The sequence below is a fragment of the Leptonychotes weddellii genome, chromosome 4, assembly GCF_054177405.1.
Source record: "Leptonychotes weddellii isolate Sample4059 chromosome 4, ASM5417740v2, whole genome shotgun sequence".
NCBI lineage: Eukaryota > Metazoa > Chordata > Mammalia > Carnivora > Phocidae > Leptonychotes > Leptonychotes weddellii.
Window position 1 is genome coordinate 17,631,774 of NC_138372.1, and position 18,671 is coordinate 17,650,444.

The following is an 18,671-nucleotide window of genomic DNA, read 5'->3' on the forward strand; positions in this document are numbered from 1 at the left end:
CTCCATCTTTCTCTCCCTTCCCCCCCCCCCCACTTTCTTTCTCCCTCACATATGGTTAGAACCACGGCTGACTTGTTTTCTGGTACAACCCTCCTTTCCTGAAAAAGCAAGTTAGGGGTGGGGTTGGAAGGTAGTTGGCAAGAAAATCTTTTGAGAGCAAATTTCCTTCCCATTTTCCAGAATCTTTTGGGGCCACTTGGTGACCAGGAGCCTGTTGGGTTTCCTATCTGCTCTAGATCCTGAACTGACCTCCAAGATAGCCACTTACAAGTCCTCCTGTGTTTCTGGAGGCTTTGTCTGTTTTACATCTTCTGAGAAGCAGCTGCCTCTCTTGGTCCTTGCTTTCCTCTCTTGGCCATTGTTAGAATTGATCTTGGCTCCGGTTTTGGAAAATTCTGCTCTTGGCACCTCACCCTCTGTCCCTGTTGCTGGATAGCCCTAGTCTCAGCCACTTTGGCTCAGCCACTTTGGCTCTCGCAGACACGCCACACTTAATACCATGAGCAGAGCCCCCTCCCCCCCCACCCCCCACCCGGGGGAAGCACCTTGGCTTGGCTTTTGCCTTCACCTTCCCCGGAGGAATGTGTCTGCCCACAGCATTCTCACTGGCACGTTCTTTTCCCCCAGAAAATCTCCTGTTGTTGTCTTTCTTGTTTTAGGTCCATGACGAAGGGGTTCCACTTCTTAGTACACTAGAATTTATGACCTGCCATAAAGCCGTGTTTGCCATTCTGTATGGTTAAATATTGACAGAAGGAGCGGGCTGAGTGTGTTTTCACTGGCTGAGTAACCTCTCTTTATTGACATCCCCCAACTTGACAAGGAAGTAGCTGTCATGTGTCCATTCTCTGTGATAATCTTTCCTATAAAGTGAGAATGAACAATGCCTCCGGGCTCTGGGCCTGAAGGAAGGGACTAGTCCTCTCTCCTCCCATCGCAGCTCGCGTGCTCACCTGGCTCTGTTCAGGGGGGTGATGCCAGCCACCCGGGAGGGCCGAACCTTCTCAAGGCAGCTATCAGATGGCTTCTTGCGAAATTCACATCACACTAGATGGAGCCGAAGAGGGACACCGGAAGCCTACCCAGAAGCCAATTCAGTGAAGCCCATCTAGTAAAGTGTTGTCAGGCGGGCCGGGCTGTGACGGCTAGAGGCAGCCAGGTAAGTGCCGGCCTTGTTTCTCTCAGTGCCTACCCCTCTGAGCGGGCTTCCTCACGGGCCTGCGGCGCTTGCCCAGGGGCACCCAGCTCTAAGGGCTCCGGCCCACCCCGAAGCCTGGTGGCTTAGGCAAGCCCTCTAGACACAGATGGGAGTCTGCTCCCAGCTTTGCAGCCACCAGCTCCATGACCTCCCTTAACCTCTCTGGGGGGTGTGGTTTCCTCACCTTCAAGGAGCCTTGTTCCTTGCTGCCCTGCCTCCTGGAAGGAGTTGCTATGAGAACTAGGTGAGCTGACACAAAAGAGTGTTCTGCAAACTATCCAGGACCTCCCAGATGCAAGTCCAGAACTGTAGCAAGGAGTCTTGGAGGGGCAGGGACCTGGCTGAATTCCCGTTCCTGGGGCTAGCTCCCTGCCCCACAGCCTGACTCCCCTGAAAGCTCTCCCCAGCATGCCCCCCATCGGAATCTGCATTTTAACAGGATCCCCAGAGGATTCCCTTGCTTTGCAGTGTTAATTGCTTAGAAGCCCCATCCTGAGCTGACTTTCCTAACCTGAAGATTAAACACTGTCACTCTCTCTCTTCTAGATCAGAAAGAGCCAACGCTCAGACTTTGAAAATTCAGAGTTAAGAGCTTGGTAGAGGGTGGAGGGGCAAACTGGAGATGAAGAGCCCTAAGCTTTATACATTTTGCTTATTTTGTTTATTATCCCCCTCCCCCATTGGAGTGCAAGCTCTGTGAGGGCAGGGGTGTCTGTTTACTGCTGGAACCCTCGAACCCAGGGCAGTGACTGCTACATAATAGGTGCTCAGGAAACATTTACTAAGTGAATAAGGTTACTAGGTTAGACGTGTAATCTGAACTCCTGTGTCTTAACAGAGCGCCTCTGAAACAGTGCTGTTAGAATGACTACACAGAACTGTTTCTAGAAGGAGATGGGAAAATTTGAAGTGGCATATTTACCATGACATCTTCCATCTGCCTGTCTCTGGTTTCTGCCAAAACCTTGTTTCCTTGTCAGATTTTCTCTACAAACGCCTGCTTGATTTAGCCAGGTGCAAAGATTTCCTAAACAGCTGGATGCACGGAGAACACTCACTTCTCTGTCAGGGAAACCTCACCGCAGGGAACCTGCTGGGCCCATCCATCCATCCATCACCCAGTTGGAGTCTTAGACCCTATTTCCTCAAGTGCTGGCCCCACTGCATCTTGAGTCAGTGTGGGGATTTTTCATTTTGACAGTGATCGAATTATAAAGCATTTCCTCCAGGAAGGTTAAATGAATGTCTCGAAGATCTCCTTCTGTCTGACTACAGAGGCCACACTTCTCTTCTTGCCTCCCTCCTTCCTTGGGCTTACTCTGTTCCTGCTTTATTTCTGTCTCAGTGCTTGCTTTTCACTCGTCTGCCTTTGCCCAAGGTTCAAATCTTACATCCCCCGCAGGATGGGCTTCACAGGGTTCTGGAATCACCCTGCCAGTGTACCTCTGATTTTTGTCCGAAGAATCCCAGGCATAGCTTCACACAATGTGCTGTGGCCTTTGAAGCCCCACCCAAGAAGCCTGACGGGTTTGTTTACCCGGCCTACCCCTCTTCCCTAGCTCTGCAGTGCCAGGAGCCTGAGGGTCGAGCGGGAGGCCAGACAGCGTGCCAGTGACCTTTATGAGATGCGTCTCGCCTCCCTCTTGTCCTGGGAGGCCTGGCTGTTGTGACATGCTACCTGGGACCAGACCCGAGCTTACCTAGAACAATGGTTCTCAAACTTCAGGGTTCATCAGAACCACCGGAATGGCTTGTTAAAACCCAAATTGCCGGGTCCCGCCCCCAGTGGTTCTGATTCAGGAAGTCTAGGATGGCGCCCGGGAAAATGTGTTTCTTACAAGTTCCCAAGTGAGGCTGGGTCCTGGGACCCCACTCTGGGAACCACTGCCCTGGGCCCAGCCCGGCCTGAAGCCATCCCCTCCAGCTGCCACCAGAGGGCACCTGCGGCCTTAGCCAGGGGTCCTTTCTCACCTCTGGCGGCCGCACCGCTGCACAGCAGAAGTTCTCCGCTAAAGATGTCTTTCTAATTGTAATCTTCGTTGTTATGTATTAGGAGGAAGAAATGTTGATCCAAAAAAGGAGGTAGGTTTTCAAAATCTGTGTCTGACAAGTATCAAAGGTCTGATGGACAAGCCTTTTGAAGGTGTTGAATAGCCCAGTTTTCGAGAACTGGAGCTCTGTGCCCTTGAGAGGGGACCCTCCTCAGCACACTGACGTACGGACTTGCTTTCAGAACATCCTGCAATCATTCCATATTCAGAACCCAAGGGGCAGTTAAGATTATAGGGGATTTTCATTTTCTTCTTTATACTTTATATTCCAAATTTTCTACAATAAATTTAATATTACTTTTATAATAAAAAACAATACTTGCTTTAAAAACACATTTTAAATGTAATTAAAAGCCAAAAAACAACTCAAAAAAAAAAAAGCCAACAACAACCCAAAGGGGATCTTAGGGTGAGCAGCTTAGGGTAAAGAGAACCCCCAACTGGAACTTGCTCCCCTCTCCTCCTAGTTGGTTCTGCCCAGGTGTCTACCTGAGTGTGGGGGGGTAGGGTGGAACCCAGGAGGCCATGTGCTCAGGGGGGCCCGACTGGGACCAAGGGATGACGTGTGAGGGCTCTGTCACCTCTGTAGTGGCCTGACACCCAACCCAAGCACAGCCCTGGGTCCCATTCAGTGCTGCTATTCTCAGGCTCCAGGGCCTCCCCGGGGCCGAGCAGATGGGAGCAGGCCACAGATGTTAAAACATAGAGACTTTATGGCCCAGGGGTTTCTATTTAGTGGCCTGAAGACATATTTTGTCTGGCCTGCATAGAACTGAGTAAGTTTGAGCTAACATTTAAAAATATTGGGAGGTTTCATACTATCCAGATTTTTTTGTTTTCTGCTGAAATATCAGAAGATCTGAAATCCTAGGACCGGCGTCCCTCCCCATGCACTGTGGAGCTTGGGAGAAATAGGCCTCGGGTGTCAATCCTGGTTATTCATGACAATCACCTAGAGCTCTTAAAAATGCCCATCTCCAGGGCTGGCCCCCAAGGAGCCTGATTTAACAGGGCTGGGGAGCAACAACTTCGTTGTCGTGGTGGTGGTGGTTGTTGTTGAACTCCCCAGAGATTTCTAATATGCAGCCAAGGTTGAGAGACTGGGAACTGGAGTGTAGTAAGAGGAAGCCTCAGTCCTGGCTGGGACCTGGGGCCTCAGAGAGCATCTGTGGGCCAGGACTTAAGGTGTTGAACTGGCCAAACAGAGATGTGAGGGAAGGGGGTCTGTCTTCCCACCTCCCCTGTGGAGACCCTTGTCAGCTCTCTTCATCCTTATGACCCCTGGGCTTCCCTCCAGTCCCTTGTCCTGATTCCCCTTGCCACCCACATTTATCCCACTGATCTTTACCAATTTAAATAGTTGGCCCTCGGGTTTCCAAAAAGAAATTCTGCTTGCATCATTTCAAATTTGTTGTTATTATGTGTTCTCTTCTTATCTGAGGTATTTTATATTGCATGTCATACAAACAGATTGTGGCCAGTATAAATCCAAAACGGAATTGAGTGGAAAGGGGGGCGAGCACATACAGGGTTGTCTGGAGACTGAGAAGCCAGCTGGGAGAGACAGCAGTCCGCCAGCTTGGGCTCTCGGAGGCAGAAGCTGCTCAGCGGGCCAGGGCCCTGCCCCTGGCGTGAATGAGTCCATGACCCAGCCTCTCTTGAACAAGAGTCAGGAGACTGTGGTAGACTTGTACCATTGCTCCCAATGATCCACTCCATCCCCACTGAGAGGGTTATACACCCACCCTCCCGGGTGTCAGAATTGGCTTATGGAATGTGAGTGGACATCACATGTGCCCGATCTGAGCAGAAGCTTTAAATGCCCCTGAGTGGTTCAGGTTAGCTTCTCATTCACTCTGCCAGGAGAATAGTATTTCCCAGACAGGGGCCATGCCTGGCTGAGAGTTGAGCAGGGTCAAAGCCAACCCTCATGCCCACAAGCCAAAAACAAAACAAAACAAAAACAGGGGTGCTTGGGTGGCTCGGTCAGTTAAGCGGCTGACTCTTGATTTCGGCTCAGGTCATGATCTTGGGGTCCTGGGATCGAGCCCTGTATCAGGCTACAGCCTTAGTGGAGTGTCTGCTTGAGATTCTCTCTCCCTCTCCCTTTGCCCCTCCTCTTGGTCCTGCTCTCTCTTTCAAAGAAATAAATCTTAAAAACAAACAAACAAAACCCTGAGATTTGGGGGCTGTTTTTTACCACAGCAAAGCTGACCGATCCAGAGAAAGAGTCCAAGCTTGGGTCCTATGCCCTCCCCTTGGCTGAGCCCCGGGATGGAGAGCAAGAGCCTGGGGGAGGAGGCACTGGGCCCTCAGCTTCACGTGGGAGACAGAGCTTTGTGCCCACCGCAGGCTGCACACATGAACCGGTTGTTACGGAAGAGAAACCCAGCGTGCTGCTGGGCTGGAGGGCAGGAAGCCCACAGACGGCCGCCACACCGATCGTTCTGGTAGCCAAAGCCCAAGGCAGCGAGTCCTAGCCTTCCACCACCCCGGCCCCTTGGATGTCTTCCTCTCCCGTGAGCTCCGTGTTTGAAGGGTTTTGCCAGCACACACAAGTAACTACATGTATTAATGCCTTACTACCGATGTTGGGTTAGTTCAGAAGCCGCCGCTCGGAGAAGTTCCAGGGCAGCCGAAAAGCAAGAGGATTCAGCCTTTCCGGGGCCCGTGTGCTGCCTTTCTGCACGATCAGAACTAGCTTCGGGAACGCATGCTGCAGCTTGCCAGGCCTCTGGCTATCCAGGCCCCCAGGTGGCAACTGGCAGCCTCATCCGCTCCCTCTCCGGAGAGTGTGTCCTTCCAGCCGCTGCCGCTGGAAGCCACAGATGTCCCAAGCACCGCAGGATCTGGCTCCCGGGGGCATTTCAGGCGCCGCGCAGGCTGGCACAGCGGGTGCTGGTGGCCCTCTCTGGGGAGGCCCCGTGGGTGAGGCTGCTCCGCCCACTGATCAGCCCTGACTTCGAATAAACTGAATTCCTTATGAGAACCGAGGGCTTCGATGTGACCCCCATGGTCAGGATGCTTTCTGCTGGAGAGAGGGGGGCCACATCCCCTCAACTCTCTGTGCCTCACTCTCCTTGTCCGTCACGTGGGGTGATGAAAAAGGCCCCGGCCACCGGGTTGCTGGGGGAGCTCGGAGGGCCCACCCCTGCCAGGCGCCGCGCACTAGTTAGCCCTTGACCTCCCCCGTCACGTCCCTAGTCCTCACCACTGATGCAGGAGGAACGTCCAAGAAGGGGGCTGGGGAGGTGGCTGCAAGGATGAGAGCAGCCAAGCGTGTTAAGTGACCGTATGTGCGTGCGTGGTGCCACCATTCACCCTGCCTCGCCCCAGGGGATCTCCCCTCCCTGGCTTCCAGAGTTTTCCCTTCTGCTTATTTGCTGACGACTCCCACATTCATAATCTGCAGCTTAGACCTCCCTCCTCAGCTCCAGACTTGTATTTCCAGATGCCTCTTGACCTCTCTGGGATGTCTCATGGCACCTCTGACTCAGTATGTTTAAACTGAGCTCCTAACTTGACCCAAACCTGTCTTCCTCCATCCTTCCAGTGGCTCAGGCTGTCCCGGAATCCTCCTCGACTCCTCTCTTTCTCTCACATCCCACATCTGACATCCAGTCAGCTCTACCTCCTGCAAAATATTTCCAGGACTTAACCCATTCTCACCTCCTCCACCCACCATCCTCTCCGACCTGGACTTCCGCAGGAACCTCTTCACTGGTCTTTCTGCTTCAGCTTCTGCCCCGCATGGTCCATGTTCAACAAAGCAGCTGGAAGGATGCTGTTAGAACACAAGTCCAAAGATGTCAGAGCCCTCCAGTGGTTCTATAGCCACCTCAGAGCAAAGGATAGAGTCCTTAGAATGTCCCACCAGCCTGCACACAAATCATGCCCCATCTAACTCTCTGACCTCCTCACCTCCCACTCTCCCTTAAGCAATGACTCCTTGCTAATCCCACCAGGCGGCACACTCCTGCCTCAGGGCCTTTGCACTTGCTGCCCGCCTTTTTGATCAACGTTTTATTTTGGGATAGTTTTAGAAGTACAGAAAAACTCATAGTACAGAAGTTCTTGTATACCCCACATGTAGTTTCCCTATCATTCATATCTTACATTAATATGGTACATGTGTTACAAATAACAAGCCAATATTAATACATTATTATTAACTAAATCCATACTTAGTTCAGATTTCCTCAGTTTTTACCCAGTGTCCTTTTTCTGTTCCAGGATCCCATCCAGGATATCACATTACATTTAGTCATTACATGTCTTTAGACTACTCTTGCCTGTGACAGTTCTATTTTTTCTTTCTGGAATGTTCTAGACTCGTTTTCTTACCTCCTTCTGATCTTTACTCAAATATGACCTTCTAAGAGCCCTTCCCTAACCAGCTAACCAATAGTCTCTATCTGTCTTCTCTGCTTTATTCTTCTCAGTATTTATTGCTATCTATCATATTTCAATTTTTTAAACTGATTTTGTGGCATGTCTGTCTCTCCTGACAGAAATGCCAGTTCCATGAAGGAAGGGATTTTTGTCTGTTTTGTTTACTGCTGTATCCCTCGTGCTCTGTATCATGCTTGGCACATAGTAGGTGCTCAGTAAATGTTTGCTGGTCATCCAAAGGATGAGCCCTAGGATCTGACTGAGAGCCTCCTAATGCACTTCCCATCCTGATTCTGCACGTCCTCCCAACAAGTAGAGAAAATCTCTCTGAGAGACTCCCTCGAGCCAGGCCCCATGTCCATATCTGCTCCTTTACTCCCACAACAATCTGAGGATGTTGGTGGGTATCTAGTCCTCAGGGGTGACGAAACTGAGGCTCAGGGAGGCAGGGTCACACAGGCAGGAAGTGGAGAAGTGTTCGTCCCCCAATTTCCCAGCCTCCCTGAGCCCCACTCTGGGTCCCACCTGGGACTCGTCCTGCAGTCAGAACGAGGGGCTTTGTGCACAGATTCACAGAGGGAGTGTGATTCAGCCCTCTCAGAACATGCACCTGCAGGGAAGGGTCTAGTGGGCAAGGTGCCTTCCTGGGCCTCGCCTCCACTGGACCTTCACCACAGCACTGTGCAGGTGAGCACACTGAGGCCCTGTCTGAGCTGGAGCACCCACAGCCAACAAGAGGAGGAACGGGGCGGGGAGGGTCCAGCAGCTCCCTTGAGAGACGTGGGGATCTGTCCTCAAGTTCTCAGCTTCAGGCAACAGGAGTGAGTGGGCAGGTGGGGCCACCTCCCGGCATCTACCTGCCTTCTTCCAGCCGGACCCTGCCTTTTGTTTAGGCGGTTCACCTCTCTCACCTTCTTAACTGCACCCAGGCCTGGAATTAACACCTGCCCACTTCCGGGGGTGGAGTCAACCCACCAATGGCATCCTGACCGGTTCAGGGATGGAATCTCAACCCAAGGAGGGCCAAAGACATGCAAGGAAACATTACCCATCTTCTGAGAAAGAGCGCTTCCTCTCCCTCCCACCCAAGCTGCCACTGGGTGTGAGGATATGAAGTTCAAGGCCACAGGAGCCATTTTTGGTAGGCTGTCACAGGTTGTACCCCAGGCGTTGGGTGAAAAGCCTCATGCAAGGGCTGGCCAGGGTAAAGAGGGGACATGGGCTGGTGCTTCCCTGTTGCTTACTGACCACAGGGCCTAGCGTGGACCAGGGATCCCATAGACATCCAGCATCTAGCGGCAGCAAAATCTTCCTAAATAAATGGATGGATAGACAGATGATGCCTGCTCTCAGCTCCCCCTCCCAAATGTCTCTAAGCCCCAGTTCCCTAACGTATAAGTGTAATACAAGGATCTACCTTCCAGAATTATTGTGGGAACTAAATGAATTAATACATGTCTGGCACATAGTAGGTACATAACAAATATCAGTTATAATTATGATCATCATCATTTCCCTCTGGAGCCTCCGTTTCCTCATCTGTGAAATGGGAATTCGGTTATTCAACAAACTGCGGGTCAGCATCCATGTGCCAGGTATTATGGTTAAGATCTGGGGCAAGTACAGAGATGAATGGGCCATGGTCTCTGCCTGGAGGAATCCACCTTCTGATATGGCAGGCAGTCAAGGGTTAAAACCCAGTGGGAGGAGGGCCACGGTGTACGGAAAGTCTGCTGTACAGATGTAAGGTGGTAAGCAGCTACCTCTGGAGTTGGGCTAATTGAGGTCAGGGATGTTAGCTGACTCCATGCCCTCTGATCTTTCCCATATGTTGAGTTGGCATGAAAACATTAGGGGTGGGCTCTAGCTGTTGACCCAAGTCAGACAGAAGGTTTAGAGTAGGTAGGTAGATAAAAGTTAAAGGTCAAGGAAGAAAGAACCAACTTGTATTCAGGTGTTTTTCTCCTAAGATACCATCTTCATTTTTAAAAATTATGTGACATCATTATAAATCTAATTCTGTAGACTTTTATCTTTTTTGAAAAATGAGTGAAATTTTCATTTTAATGGCCGTTAATGTTATGAGCAGCCAAGTTACACCGCCACCTGATGGCAGCATACTGAAATCCCAGGTTTGTTTCGTTTGCCATGAGCAAAACACCGCAAGCTCAATTTTTGGACCTGGCTAGAGATATCAAAGCCATTCCCCACTCTCCCCTTCTCCCTTCCCTTTTGCTACAACCCAACCTCCATAGTTGAAGCTCCCAAGCTCCCAGCTTTTGGCCCGAGCCGTGCCTGCTCCAGTTTCCCAGCAAGGAAGTCCGCCTGCCCCTCCTCCCTGTATCTTGCTCTCGGGCAGCCCTAGGCAGCCTCAGGCCCGCCATATGCCCTTCAGCTGCAGATCGGTGCTAACACCTCCCCAAGCCCTTAGCCCTGCCCCCAAGGGGAAAGTGGGAATAGGGAGAGAACCTAGCCCAATGGTACCAGTTAGGAGTACAGATGCTACAGACTGATGTGGGTCCACATCCCTGTGACCACTTGCTGGTTGTGGGTCTGTGGACCTCTCCAAGGCCTCTATGAGCCTCACTTTCCCCAGCAGAGAAATGGGATGGAGTCTGGATTCAAGAGACTTCTTATTCTTTCTACTCTATGTCTTTCTCCTTCTCCTCATACAGAGCTGGAGTGAGCGGAGACCAAGAAATGAAGGGGAGGAACAGGTGGAGAGGAGCAGAGAGGCAGAATGCCCCCGCATTGCACTCCCCCCAAAAATGGCCAAGCCCTCGCTGCCTGGAGCTCCCTCCCCCGCTCTCCTCCCCATCGTAGTCCAGCCACCTGCTCCTCCAGCCTCTTCCCAAGCCTGGTTCCTGACGCCCTGCACCATCTCATAATCCGCTTGGGTCTAAAGGGGCAGTGACTGAGCACAGGGCCATTGGCCCCTCCTTGGCGTCCAGAGAGGGCAGTATTTCACCCTCTCAAATGGCTCAAGTGCGCTTGGGAAGGGAAGAGGTTCAGAGCTGGGCTTCCCCAGTCGTGGCAGCCCGAGAGCCCTGTCCTACAGCTTAGGAAACCGGCCTTCCGGCCTGATGCTGATGCTGCCTGGATCCTGTCCTGTGGCCTTGAACGAGTGGCTTACTCCCGTGAGCTTCGAATCCCCCATTGGTAAAAGAGAGCTCTCCAATCCACTCCAGCTCCCACAGCGTGGCTGCCAGGGCCGCTGAAGAGGTGGGCAGGGTTGTGGGGGGGTCCTCTCCCCTCCATGCCTCCTTGGGGAGCCCCAGGACCCTGCTTAGAGGGGGAGGAGGCTGTTCCCCTGGGGAAGTAAGTCCCAGGGCAACTCTGTGATGCTCCCCACACTCGCTGTGGGCAGCAGTGCTAAGTGCTGTATTAATTATTACCCACGCCCCCTGGGAAGCAAATGCAAAGTGAGGTCACCATGGTAACCTAGACGGTGGCAATGTCACCAAATATTTTAAGTGCTCAACGTGTTCCAGGCAAATTACCTTCCAGTGGAAAAGAATGGGGCCTCAATCCCACATTTCAGTGGCCTGGGGAAGAAAAGCCCAGGAGCTCTGGTGGGGGCTCCCTCCTTTCTTCAGGAGCGAGCGAGGTGGGGGCAGGGCTAGCAGATAAGACACCCTGCCTTGCGAGGCCAGAGCAGAGCTGCAGATGACATCCAGCGTTCTAAATGAGGCCTGGCCAGAGAGCCAGAGGCCCTGGGTGGCAGTCCCAGCTCCGGTCCCATCTTGTCTGCAGCCCCGGGCTGGTGCCTTGACCTCCGTGGGCCTCCGGGAAAGCTTCTCTTAAAGGACCAAAGAGGAGCCAGTGGGTCATTAACCTCATTTGTTAGGGGTGGGGGTACAAAGGGGGGGTGACTGGGGGGGGGTTGCTAGTCAGACCTTCAAGGCAGAGAGACTTGGATTCAAATCCCACCTCTGCCACCCAGCAGCTGTGTGACCTTGGGCCAGTGACTTCACCCCCTGAGCTCTGGCTGCCTTACCTGTGAGAGGAGGCTTGACAATAGTCCCTGCCCCTCGGTGTGACTGCAAAGTGCAAGTTAAGACAAGCATGGGAAGTGCTCAGGACAGCACCCTGCACAGCGGAGGGACCAATGTCCTCACTGTTGCTGCCGCTTACTAAGTATCCACGTGCCCGGCTCTGAGGTGAGCAAGTTACACAGGATCCACCATCCAGTCCTCACCACGTTGCTCCCACGAGATGGGTGTTATTATCAACCACATTTCACCCACGTGGAAGCTACGGTTAGCCAGGGGAGGAGGTGCACGGACGCCCACGGGGTGGGGCCTGCATTCTGACCCAGGTCCCTCGGCCTCCAGAACTCAAGCCCCTCACCCTTCCCCACATGGCCTGAGGATGACACGGGTCATGTGTTGAGGGCCTAGTGCAAGTGTGTTGCACACAGCAGGTGCTCACTAGATAGCGAAGTAGTGGCCCCCGTGGGCGCATCCAAATTTATGTCATGTCATGGCCACTGTATTGCCCTCGACTCCTATCTTCTGGGGTCTGGGATCCTGGGTCTGCGGGGCTCAGGCAGTGATGGGGAATTAATTAGAGGCAGGGACCCCCAAGAAGGGCCCCTCTTCAGGCCGTTGCCTGAGGGGGTTGCCCGTGGCCATCTGCATTACAATGGTTTTGCCTGTCCCTGGGCCCCTGGCTGTCCTCACACTGTCCGGACACAGACAGCCAGGAGCTGTCTCTGACCTCCTCCTACCCTGGCTACTCTGGCCTTGCAGGCCCCCACCTACCCTTTCCTGCTGGGTCAGCATCCCACCCCCCACCCTCCCCTCACAGCCGCCCCCGGGCAGAACTGGCTTTCCCAGGACAGAATGAGGTCAGGCCTGCAGAGTGATCGATGGATTTAATAACTGGCCATTCTTACCGCCTGCCCATTTGCCCTTCACAGTCCCAGGCCCATGTAGGGGCCAGAGGCAGCCTCATCCGCCAGGGGAGAGGAGTCAGAGGGGTAGAGGCTGCCCTCCCAGCCAGCTCAGGGCCCTCCAGGAGCTCAAAGCTAACAACTTGAACATGGACACCCTCGTTTTAGCCCTTCTCCTTGATGGTGGTCTGTCCTTGAGCAAATCACTTCTCTTCTTTGAGCCTCAGTGTCTCCATCTGCAAAATGGAGTGGATAATCCCCCTTGTTTGCCTCTTGGGGTTTCTGTAGGGACGGAGCCAGCAGCAGATGTGATCTCACTGTGTAAACCTCCATGCACATAGAGAGTTGATTCCAGTTATTGATCATCTTGGCTGCTCTCTGGATTGGGCCCCCCCAGAAGCAGACCCTGAGATAAGGATGGGAGAAGTTTCTTTGGGTGGCGATCCCAAGAAGCACTGGTAGGGAAGAGGGAAACTGAGGCAGGGAAGGAAGAATCCAAGTCAGGATATGCTAGTGAACAGGCTGCAGGGGGGACAGATGAGGCTCAGCCCCTCTGGAGACTTCCAGGAGACAGGGTAGAATGGGCCTCAGATGTGTCCTAATGAAGAGGTGAGAAGGCTGGGCTCTTTGCCCACCAGCTCCCATCCACCCTTGGCTGAGGACTGCTCCCAAAGACATCAAGGTCCCAGTACTCCCAGCCTGCCCCGTGTCAGTGAACCGGCCCTGTGTTGGCGAGCATGCCCTCGGGCCAGAGAAAGCTCCCAGAGAGTCACAGGTGCTTCTCCGAGGCTGTCCTGTGCACGGGAATGGTGATCCTGAGGAGATGCCGGCAGGACTCCACATAGGTGATCTCATTCATTGTCCGCAAGCAGCCTTGGGAAGGGCGTATGATCAGCAGCCCCATTCTGCAGATGAGGAATCTGAGACTCGAAGGTGATATTCACTTGCCCCAGGCCACTCAATTCAGCAGGGCAAGGATTAGACCTGGCTGCAGGGACTCTGGTCCTTCCACTGCCTCTCAGATGGGCAGGACCCATTTGCATGTGGGTTGCAACCAGTAGCATGCTGATAGCTGTGTAACAATAGGAGAAAAAAGCCCTGGCTTATAGCGTTTGCTGGTTGCCATGGTGTAAATACTCCCACCATGGCCAATTGCATGCTACCAAAGTGATGGCTGTCACTGAGCACAGAGCTGGGAAAGGATGCTAATGGTCGGCTCTCCCGAGCGGGTGGGAGCTGGCCCCAGCACACCAGCGTGGCCCTCAGTTCCAATCCCGGATCTCTCTCTAGCGTGCAAACACGTCGCCCCGGTCCAGCTCCCACCCCCTTGCCACCACTGTTCCTTCTCCTCTGGAAGGTCCGTGTGTCCAAACCTTACTCGCCTTCGAAGAGCCTGCTCTGGTCCCACTTCCTCCAGGCGGTAGCAGACTAAGTACCACCAGCTGCTATAACAAACAACCCCGTCACCTCCGTCCTTCAGCACAGCCTGAGTTCATCCTGCCTCATCCTGCCGCCCACTGCACATCGAGGCGGGCTGGGGGCGCTTCCCCTCCCCCTGGAGCCCAGCTTCCTTCCGCCGCCGCTGACACTTCATGTCCAAGTTCATCACAGAATGGGGAGGAAGCATGCAGGGTCCTGTGAGTTTTAGGGCCAGGCCTGGAACTGACACCCATCACTTCTACCTCCTTTGTTGGCCGGGACCGCCCCCCCCTAACTGCAAGGGGGGCAGGAAGGATCATTTCACTGGAAATGTGATTTTTGTCCGAGGAGAAAATGAAACCATGAAAATGGACTAAAGCCAGCTTCTGCTTCTACTTCCCTCCCACCCCAGCGTCCACAGTCCAACCAACTTCCTTTAGTATCTTCCACAACATACTTTCCAGAAAGTGTTTTCTTTGATCTTTGACTCAGACTGCCCAGCATGGTTACTGGGTTGGTCTCTTCTGCCTCCATAAATTCACAGAGGCTGAGCTATGGAAGGTCCCTAGAAGCAGGATTCCCAGTGCTTGCTTCGGGTGTGAATCACCTATGGATTCGGGGTTCCCAGACCTGATAATGCAGCTCTGGGGAAGGGCCCATCAATCAGTATTTTTTAACCAGCTTAGGTAGTTTGGATGTACAGCTAACATGGGAACCGCTGATCTAGTCAAAATGTCCCATTTCATGGATGTGAACACTGAGGCCCAAGGAGTGGGAGGGATTTGCCCTAAGCCACGGAGTAAGCTAAAGCTGGATCTGAAACTTGAACCCAGGGCTCCTGACCTTTAACCCTGGGCTCTGTCTATATACTATGGTGTTGTTTCCCCTAGAAGACCTGATGGTAAATTCCAGCACAAGACACTGGTAGATGCTGAGCTGCTCATAGGTCATCAAGAGGACCTTAGTGGCCAAAGACAATGAGTTGAATGTGAGCTCTAGAAGCAGGCAGACCTAGGTTCAAACTACCTTTCCCTCCCACCTATTTGTTTTGGGACCTTGGGCAAGTCTCTTTACTTCTCTGAGTCTCAGTTTCCTCATCTGGAAAATGGGGGTGATAACAGTACCTATTCCAGAGGGTGGCTAGGAGGTTAACATGTATGAACAGTGCTCGATGCTGTACCTGGTAAATTCTCCATCGGTGCTTTTTTTGGCTCTGATTATCTGCCAAGGTGAGTGGTGAGTGGTTGTTCTCGAGAGCACAAGGGGCATCTGGAAACAAGCTCAAGGGAGAGCCTTATCCACAATTGAGAGCCTCATCTGGGTAAAGTTTCAGCCACTGTGCAGACAGAATTTTCATGAAAATCAGCTCCCAAAACGTACTTGCCAAGCCTTTGGAAATTCAAGCCACAGTGCCTGACCTTGGTTTTTATCCAGTCTGGTGCATAACTCATTGTTTCAGAAATATACCCAAGCTGTGCGTGTGTGTGTGCGAGCCTGGACGTTGCTTCTGTGCACAGGGATGGCGTGGGTCCCAGCCCACGGAAGCGCCAGGTCCGTCAGGGAAGGCTGGGCTCTGCTGCAGTCACAAAGGACCCCCAGTCTCAGGGCCTTCCAACAGCAAAGGCTCCTTTCCCAGTCACTGTCCCCGTCCTTCGTGGCTCGGCGGGAGCTCTGCCCCAGTTAGGCACTCGGGCACAGAGGCTGAAGGAGCAGCCACCGACTGAATCGATTCAATGGTTGCTGTGCCCGGAGCCAAGGGAAAGAGGGCTCCGGGGGTCTCGCTCTGGCCTGGAAGGGAGTCACGTCCTCTCCGAGTCTGAACGCTGACAGCGCCACACTGAAGCAAATCCTGGCGCCCGGCTCCTCCCCTGTCTGCACAGAGGGGACTAGAACAGTACCCACCTCAAAGGACTGCAGCGAGGGGCTACGTGGGACGACACTGAGGAACTCTTGAAACAGTGCCTGGGACCAGGGAGAAAGAACTTGATAAATGACGGGTTATAATAGCCAAGAAGTGGAAACCACGCAAACATCCATCAGTGGATGAACGGCTAGACACCCCGTGGTGAATCCATACGATGGGGTACTGGCCGGCCGTGAAAAAGAGCGAAGTACCGATATACGATCATGGATGAACCTTAAAAACACTTATGCCAAGTGGACAAGCCAGTCCTAAAAGGTCTCGGGCTCTAGGATTCCTCTTATAGGAACTGTCTGGAATAGGCAAATCCAGAGAGACAGAAAGTAGATTGGTGGCTGCCAGGGGCAGGGGGACGAAAGAACTACAAGCGACTACTAAGAGGTACAGTGCTTCATTTGGGGGTGATGGAAATGTTCTGGGATTAGTGGGGACCGTTTCACGACATTGTGACTGCACTAAGAACCCACTGAATCGCACAATTTAAAATGGTGACGTTTATGTCATATGGATTCTATCTCAATATTATAAAACATTAAAATAAATAATGACGATAAATAAACAATGGGTAAACAATGGTCAGGGCCCCCCCAGCCCCCTGCAGAGTTGCTCGCCCCCACCCCAATACTGCAAGTCCCCATTGTAATGCCTTTGTCTGTTTTGTCGTTCCTGCGGGCCGGTCTGGCTCCCTGGCCCAGGGGACCCTTCAAGGCCGTGGTGGGGCCTGGCTATTTCGTTCTTCTCTGTGGCCCCTGTTCCTGGCCTGCAGCGTCCGCTGTGTGACCTGTGCGCTCGCTCTCTCTCTCACTGACGGAGCTGTGCCCACGCTGTGTGTGTGTGTCTGTGTGTCTGGGTGGGTGTCCGTGTGTGGCTGTGTATGTCTTGGATCTGGAGCCTGCGGGGAACTGGGCTCATGTCTGCTCCTGCCACAGGGAGACCCCTCTCCGGTCTCCCCAGTCGCTCCTCCTGCTGCCCCCAGGACCCTGTGGGATGCCTGGGAGGGAAGAGCCCTTGGCCATCAGACACCAAGCCCCTTCCATTCAGTAATGTGGAAATCCAGGTCCGGGGGGGGGTGGTTTGCCCGATGTCCCACACTGAGATGATTGCAGGGCTGGGCCAGGCACCCCGGACACCCCACGGCAGACCCGGTGCCCCCCCGCCCCGTGGTGCTGGTGCATCCGAGGGCAGGCCGTGGGGCTGGTCCGATGCAGAGAGGCTTTTGGGACTTCTCAGAAGCCCTCACACTGGACAGGTGCGCAGCCTGGTGTGTGAGGATGTGGAGGAGACAGAGGGCTGGTGGGATGGGGGAAGGCTGAAGTCAGGCGAGGAAGGTCTCAGCTGCTTGATACTTCCTGTTTTTAGCACCGCTGTAGTCGTGGGAAACAGTTGTCACCACAAAACTGGAGCGCCAAACCCACAGGCTTCCCTTGTGCACACACCCATCGCTCTCTGTGGCCTGTCTCCGGGACCATGTCAGGGATGAGGCTGGACCCTGAGATAAACCAGCCCCTCTGGGAGCCCCCACCGTAGCCAGGCGCCCAGCCCCCCGGGGACTGACCCGTCCCTCTTCCAAGAGCTCTGCATTCACGCAATTATTGAGCACCTACTACTGTGTACCAGCTCCTGCATGACTGAGATTAAAGGGTATCGAGACCAGCCCGTGCAAGACTCACTTGAGACAGGAGTAACCAAGCTGAGCTGGGGTATAGCTCCGGGCCCAGCCCTTTCCCAGAACCAGAGGCCCCAGCAACTCCCACCCCAACTCTGAAAGGTCGCTGTTGTCATGTCCCTAGGAGCCGTTTTTTACAAGGAGGGGACACATTCGTGAAATGGGGTCGGCGGCCACAGATGCCGCATTAAAGGACTCAGACGTACGGTGGGTGAATATGGTTCCATTTCTGACATGAAAGGGGAGTCTCAGGTGGATACTATCCGTCTTCCTGACCTTTCTGACCTTTGCTAACCTCCCTTTGAACACAAAGACTGGCCCTCAGATTCAGAACAGTCGGGTCACCAGAATCCGGCTAGAATTTCAGAACTCTACTTGATTAACATTGTCCTCATGCGATTGCATAGCTTCTATTTATGACGATCCTGCAAGTTTCCCGTTTACATAGTTTCCTTTGAAAATAAATTATTTAAGTGGAGGTGAGTTGATTTTTCTAAAAACACCGAGCGGCTATCAGCACAGACGGAAGGGAAAGTGGGTTTGAATGTTTGGGAAGTTTGGGAGGCAGTCCGAGGTTTTCCGGGGCTGGGAGGCGGGGCTGACTTCGTCCTGGCTTCCCCTCCTGAGGGACCCTGGCCCAGACATGTCCTAACTGACTCAAGGTGGCCCGAGTCTGTGACTTGCAAAAAAGCATCCGAGTGTCAGGCTCCCTGCCTCCAGAGCCACACTGGGGTGGACCCTGGAGGTCCTGAAGGCAGATGGCTGAGTGGAGGCCACCCTCCCTTGGAGGCTGCCTCCTCGTGGGTGTGGGAGCTGCTGTGTCACCTGTGACTCGGGACCTGGAAGCGTCGCCCTCCTCTCTTCCCTACCCCTTCCCCATAGCTTTTCCTACAGACCTCTCAAATCACAAGCAAGGGGTCTGATTACTTGGCCTTACCCCTTGCTCCCTACTGTTCTAGGTAAAGTTGAGGTTCCCTGGCACAGAGCCTCTCCTGGCACCCCATTCCCTGGACCATAGTCCACCTTCCCTGTGCCTCCTCTTCTGGGTGCAGTCTCCTCCGTGGCTCCCGGCTGCAGAGAGAAGCTGCCCTCAGAGGGTCTGAGGTGGTTTTCCAGCACCTTCCTTTGAA